Genomic DNA, 7,733 nt, shown 5'->3' on the forward strand with positions numbered 1-7,733 from the left:
CAATACCTGATTTTTAAATAAACTTTTTTTCTTCCTTCTTCCCCTTGTGCTCATCATTTTACCACTGTCCATTATCAGTTCTCACATTTCCAACTTTCTCTGACACATGCTTGTTCCTCAGTCAACCCTTTTCTTTTTCTCTCTCTCCCAGGTCCCAAGAGTAAAATGAAGAAAAATGAAGAAAGCACATTTTTAAGTCCAAAATTAAGTCTCTAAATAACTGATAAGTAAAAGAAAAATTAACTAAATGTGTTAATGAAGGTACTTGTTTTGCCTGCAGCGTGTACGGGTAGACTTTGGTCGAGGGGAGGGGCATGCAGTGCCCCTGTCTCACCACATCACTCATGTGTGTGTGTGTGTGTGTGTGTGTGTGTCTCTCTCTCTCTCTCTATCCGCCCATCTCTCTGTCTCACCCCATCTCTCTCTCTCTCTCTCTCTTTTAATCTCCCTCACTCTTGTTTTATATCAGATACAGGAGTCTAGTAACGGTTGATAAAGTGTATCTGTCATGGTGCCCTTTGTGAGGCATTAATCCTCACTACTGTCCGTGATGACTTAAGGACGTTGGTCCCCTAGTTGATTAGCATAGTAGCACACACATGTTTTAGCAGTCACGAAAAATAAACACTCGCAAACTATTATTCAATAAAATCTGAGAATGTATACTATTAATTAGATCTATAAGAATAATCATTGTCAAAATCATTCCATAAATTGGGGTAAAAAAATATTATTCCTCTTTTATGACCAACAGTGTAATATTGATTTCTTAAGATTTGCCATTCATTCGTTTAAATACTTCACTGACGGGGCTACCTTTTTGACATCAAAAGTAATTAAATCACTTTGAATATACATCTTGTTTATCAATCTCATTAAGTTTTCAAAATATTTATTCTAAAAGGGAGCGCTACTGTGTCTCATGCGGGGGAGCAGATAAAGACCAGGCAGTAGGTTTGTTAATCAGATATCACTTTAGATATTGAACTAGGCCATTATGAGTAATATGCCATTCCATAAATTCGTCATAATAACAAGCGATGTCAAGGTCAAGTTTATCTTTATGTGCCATCAGATGAAAATATTGACCATAGAATGAAAAGTGTTATCACTTTGGGAGGCGGAGCATCGTTATCACACAGCACTATACAATTCTCCACCATCGATAGAATATATCTTTCTTTGATCTCGTTCAACTTGCTTGGTTATTCACTTCAATCATTTGAATTACAAATGTATGAGCTTTGTGTTCAAATTACCGGAGAAGAATAAAAACAGATTGCCCCTTTGCAAAAACGATTGAGTAGCAGATTGTATGATGGGGGCGAGTACAGAGGTGACATGACATGTAGATCCCCTCCTCTTTACACGGATATGATTTTTCCAGAGTGAAAAGCGATTGTCTCTAGCAATCGTTTCTAGCAATAAATGAACATTTACCAACAAACATGGACAGCTTGAATTGTGGCCATATACTGATATTTGAGAAGAAAATCATTTAGGGTAATTAATTATAGTTTATTCTTTCTAGATACATTTTTATATTTGGGAGCAACAAGTGAAAACACAGTTTTTAATTTGGTTTGTTTTATTACCCTTAACTCCTGGCAATCTATAGTAGGCTTAAGCTCGTGGGCGTTGATTATGTAATATTTGTTTATTTATGTATTCATTAATTTATGTATTTATTCTACATATTTATCTTGAGCAGCCTGTTCATTTGTAAAATATAAAACTGTTAAATTCATAACTAAATATGATATACTGAATATGCCTGTACATTAATGTTTAGATAATTATTAAACGGTATTGGCCTTCCACGGGGCTCTTTGTAAATCCACATAATAGTACAACATCTCTCTTTAATATACAAGCATTCACTATGAACATGACTGACAAAGAAAGCGGACAAAATATACAGTTCATCAGGTAAATAAAGGAACATCCCTTAACTGCTATTATGTACAAATGTGTAGAACAGGTGAATATGCATGTGACATCTGTTCTACACATTTTTACATAATAGCAGTGAAGGGATGTTCCTTTGTCTACCTGAGGAACTGTATATTTTGTCCACTTTTTTTGTCAGTCATGTTCATAGTGATTATCATGGGCCCGAGTAGAAAGTGCATGATTATTATGAGTTATGGTGAAGTATACGAAAAAAATGCCCTATGTAGAAAGCCCAATATAGGGTCACCTAGCTATGGAAGGATTAAATTCAACTTGAATTCACTTCAACTCTATTCATGGCATAGGTGAGCACTTTCTTACCTAATTTTCAACAGTATTATGCTTTTCTTCTACAGTAGCATCTGGAATATTAAACGCCTTAATTGATTCCTTTCTTTAGTTGAATAATCGTGGTATTGTGAATAAATTGGACGTAAGAAAGGAAGATCGAAAGAATCGAGATTTTGAAGTGAAAATGATTCGCAGCATCTGGAATTGAATATCACAAAGGAGCGAAGATTGGCAATGGTTCCGTGCCAGGTTGGTTGTCTTGAGGCGAAACCTTGGCTATTGCTTACTTATCAATCGATTCCATTCCGCCATTGATCAATCTGATATAATGTGATCATGTGTTAAATCGGTGGTAAAACGGCTGTGTTATTGCTATGAAACGATCCGTACGTTTTAAAGCTCGAATCCGTGTTAGGATGCAACAGGTGCAATTTACCTCGCGGCTTGTTGAAAGCTCGCCGTCAAATTTTCATTCAAGCGGCGGAGGCATGGATGCCAGTGCATATCAACTTCATTTACACTTCATTAAATCATTTCCGTTAAAATGAAAAATACTTGCATGAAATACTGAATTTCAGTAATGAAGGTGGAATATTGGAATCGGAAAATATCAGTAGGTCTATGAAAGGAAACTTGAAGAAGAAAAAATTAACAAACGACCAAATTTCGTTGGTTGCAGTTAATGACCTATCCACCACTGTTTAGACTGATAAACTGTTGCCACTAGCTTAAATTATTGTCAGCTGTAAACAATAACTGAGGAATCATGACTGTTGTCATATTCGGAAATTACATACTCATTAGATATAGATCCATTAATATTTATTAAAAAGAATAATATACAAATCATGACTTTTAAAAGTCTTCCTGCAAAGAAGCAGCTTGAAATTGTTTCTTATACTGTACAAACATTTCGATATAAGTTTTTCTTTACTACCGTATAGTTGAACTTGAATTTGAATTTAAAGTTGAACTTCATTTTTCACTTTGTGAGGATCAACATCAAACAAAATAGTATACTTTTCCCCTTCTAAACATGTCCGACGTATCTCACAACAAGACTTGATCACAGTGCAGTCGTTTAAGGAAAGAATGCTGTCAGTAAATACATAACATTCCACATTAATATTCATGCATTTTTTGTAATGGATTGTGTTCTTCGATTTTTTTTTACTAATGCTATTTGAAGTTGTCGATATGATAATCCAACATTATTAGATTTTTTCAGAGTATGATTATACTAATTCATTTACAATACTAATCTCACCTATTTTCTTATGATTTCATATATAGTTATCGAAAGTGAGATGACAGATCTTTGAAGGGACGTCTTGCCTTTCTCCTACCTCTTTGTTTGTTCGAAATCGGATTTTGTCTTTAAAATGTCGGGGCAACTATATGGCGGTGCGTGTGCCGACCACCGACATCCTTCTTTCCACGATAGGGAAATCACATCGGTGACGAACTCATTGATCTATGGCCTTTCTCTCTTCATCGCGCCTACCGATTTTTCCTCCTTTTCAAAAGCTCCGTTTCTGCATCCATTTTATTCCGCTTTTTGTCATCTCCCATCCTGAAGTCGCTCTTTGTAAGAACAGGAAGTCGAGCGACCCGACCAACGTGGTCGTAGAGCGATCTATCACCTTTATACCAAAGAATAATCTCCCCGCCTCCACGGCCTCTGAAGCATGGGTTTAACGGGGTAAAGAGAACATCAAACGGTCGTTTAAATTGATGATATTATGGCAAGTTCACCGCCTTTTTGTATTAAATTCCCCTCAAGTTGTAGTCCAATGAGCAAGCTTGGGGGATCCCACTCCTTTACAGTGACCTGTTCACATTTAAAGATCGTTGTTTCATTTTGTAGGCAGCTATGTGCTCAGATAATGGAAACGAGGCACCTACCAAGCATTTACCATTATTTTCTTTTAAAGATAAACTCCAGTTCTGGTAAAAAAAAATAAAAATAAATAAATTCTCACAGAATCAAACGAAACTTACATTGAATGTTCACAATTACAAATGAATGACACGTGCCAAACAATTTTGGAAGAAAATGTATTCTGGCTGAGTAATGAGCATAGAAAGACAAGGAAATCAACTTGTAGTACTACCCCGACACCATGTGTGTTGTCCCATATATATCTTTCTGTGTACAGTGCTTGTTACTTTACCAAGACTCGGCCAAATTTATTATGATTTTGATGACTCCAGAACCTTGCAGTGCACACCAATACTTACATGCTACATGATCAACTGTTTCTGATCCATTCCACACCTTTTCTTTCACAATGCAATCGTATTACCAGAACTCACCTTTATCTTTAAATTGATATGTTTTATATTTGCAGAAAAGGTTTACCGTAAAAACAAACACACAGAGCTGAATCCCTGATAAAAATGGCGATAAACATGTCATCGAAATTGTATTACAATACAATATTCGTAGCAAGAACACCCCCCCCCCCCCCACCCCTTTGGTGAGTGTATGTGTATTGGGGGCATTCATGGTCTTCAGGTTTATTCTTTCCCCAAAACACGCGCTGCCTTCATTACAGTTATAACATCAGTGTATAAAGTAAAACATAACATTTCAGTGCTAGACAAATCAGTTTCTTGGATTATTTCGTTATTAATTACTTGATAAACAAATACAATATAACGAAGTATATACAGAACGCCATGTTCTTCATTCATTTTTTTTTCTTTAATTATTCAATAAATAGAAAACTTCCATATATTTATATTGAAAATGAAACACTCCTAATAATGTAATGTAAACAGGGCATACGAATTCCCTGGTAATGTGGAGTGATGTATGAATCACGCCCAGCTATTCATTACTAGCATTTCTCCGTCCTCACGAAATGTGTCAGTAACAGGCCTCCATCTATTTTGCTCATTTATTTTTCTCGTTTCGGGCGAGAAAACCCCCAAATCCTGTCAGATTTAACCACCTATCCTCTTCTGTCAATATATTTGAGTCATTACTTCAGCAACATCATGCTTGTGGCCTGAGAGTGTAAATAGATGGGACTCGAATCGCGTAACATGAAAAAGGTAGGAGAGAAAATAAGAAAGGAAAAGGCAAAAGAAAAGAAGGAAAAAAAGTAGAAAAAAATGAAGACGTAATCGTTGTGACCCTACACGTTTGACTGTTATTATTTTGCATGCACTTACCTTTTTCATTTTTTTCTTCTTTTTGATGAAATAGGTAAACCATTTTCCTGAGAAATTAAGACAAAACGAAAATCAATCTTTAATGATATCTACAAAGCAAATTGTATTTATTCCTGCGACAGAAATTGAGTCAAATTTAATTACGGAAGTAACTGACATTAAAAATAACGCCAGATAAGGGCATGCATAATTTTAACATAAAACCGTTTTCTTTTCTCCTTTTTTTTCTGAGTGTCTTCTCAATCTCCTTCTTCTTAGCCCCCTCCTCCTCCTCATTCTTGCCTCTCTCCCATCTCCACGATCCGTTCTTTCCCTCTGTCTTTCCCTCTTATCTCATTCTATCTTAATCTCTCCCCATCCCCCATCTCTCTCTCTTTATTTCCTTCACAACGCTCGCATTTGCATTTTTTTTTGTAAACGAAAGTTCCTGTCCGTTTTTCTCATATCGCCGACCCTACACTTGCATCCCCTGTCTCATCATTATACCTCGTGATAACGAACCCTTAACAAAAATCATCTGTACAAGACAAACCTAAAATGAAGCCGATTAAATCCTGTCAACCTAAACCAGTCGGCTAATTATGTTTTACTAAGAATGGGCGTATATAATAATGTCCTTTTTTTTCTTAGCTGATCCGCCACTCCGCCTATCCCCATTTTGTTGGTCTAATTCAGCTCTAAAGATCCGCGTTGTAAAACCTATTAAAGTCGTGCTATCACTTTCAAACTGCTTTCCTTTCTCCGACACGGTCCTATTCATAGAGTCTTAAGATCACCGCCTTTCGCTGTTGTGTTGCGGCTCTAGCAATCAATGCATAAGAAAAGTGCTTTCTGTCTTGTGATTACGCGATGACCGAAGCTCTTAAGAAATCTAATTAGCCGACTAATCTGCAAGTCGGTTCATCTCCCTTTGATCTTCGCCGCTAACCAAAGGCGAGATATAAAAGCACATGCTTTTCCTTCTCCTTATAATGACTTCTTTTATGCGAAAGGGCAAGCTCTATCTCTTTATATTCTTTATGAGCCGTTGATAATTCGAATCAGGTTTCACGTAGTCCCACTAATAGACTATTGTTCGAGGGTATACTTGTCACGTTGATAATCATTAATCACGGCATCGAGTTGGAGGGTCCTTTTATTTGTATCTAATTCTTTCTTTTAGATGAAAAAAAAATTACGTATCGCATTTTGGATAAGATTAAGGCTCGTTTCGCCATGATTACTTGTCGTTTTACATGTGTCTGTGTATTTTAATAGGCTTAAATAGTTGCATTACACCCCTACCAGATTCACCAATTACTACATTATGAGCCATCATTGTCATAAAACTGGGGATGAATGTTCCATATTAATGATAATGTGGACCGAGCAAGAATGCTATTATATTTTCTTGATGACCTACCGTATTGTATGTTTTTCTTTATAAAAAAAAAGTTTGCAGTCGTCTCTTGAATACATGATATATTTTAATCACGATGTTTACAGACATGGGAAACAATAAGATAGGTGAAAGGTCGATGTAGCATTTAAATCTCTGTTCGTATACTACTTTTCAATGTGTTACCACGCATGGTTACTGTAAAATGATAAAGGGTGCACTCATTTTTCGAAGGCTCATAAAAAAATTCCGAGAGTAAAAGAAGGTTCGTACAACATGCAACGTGTTGATGGCGCTCCACGCAACAAGGCTGCCAACTTCGGTGCTCACATGCACACCATTCTAGGGACTCTTTCCTATACCGATATTAACACCTGGGTGGAGAGTCAACTGATACGATTTTAATTTTGATAATTTAACATAGGCCTATACAAATATTTCAGCATAACTATGTGGACAACAGGAGTTTAAGACATTAAAAAGTGAAATTTGGGTAAACCAAAACTCGGAAACCAAACACAAAGTCATTGCTTTTGACATTACAATGAAATCAGGAAAAATCAGGGATAAAAGTATTTTTATTGGAGAATTATTAAATACATTACGCAGATAGTCACACCACCTCAAATCATAAAGTCATGTTTATAATTATGATAGTATAATTGCCCTTTATTCATGGTGCGATTTACATCCTCCTTTAGAACTCTTTATTCTTTATTGCAAAATTATTTGTAAAACTTGTTTTTAATATCTGTATCTTTTACCACGCATACAATCATGTAGGCCTATGTGTGTGTTTTTTCCAGATAATATAAGATCAACTGATGAAAGTATTAAATTTGACCTTCGTGCTGCCAAGCAGTTCCGTTCAAAATGACGGAGGCGACGCCAAAGAGCAAGGGCTCTAATTCTGCCCAAGAAAACAAATTAG

This window comes from Strongylocentrotus purpuratus, unplaced genomic scaffold (assembly GCF_000002235.5).
Source record: "Strongylocentrotus purpuratus isolate Spur 01 unplaced genomic scaffold, Spur_5.0 spur5_scaffold_7, whole genome shotgun sequence".
NCBI classification, from domain to species: domain Eukaryota; kingdom Metazoa; phylum Echinodermata; class Echinoidea; order Camarodonta; family Strongylocentrotidae; genus Strongylocentrotus; species Strongylocentrotus purpuratus.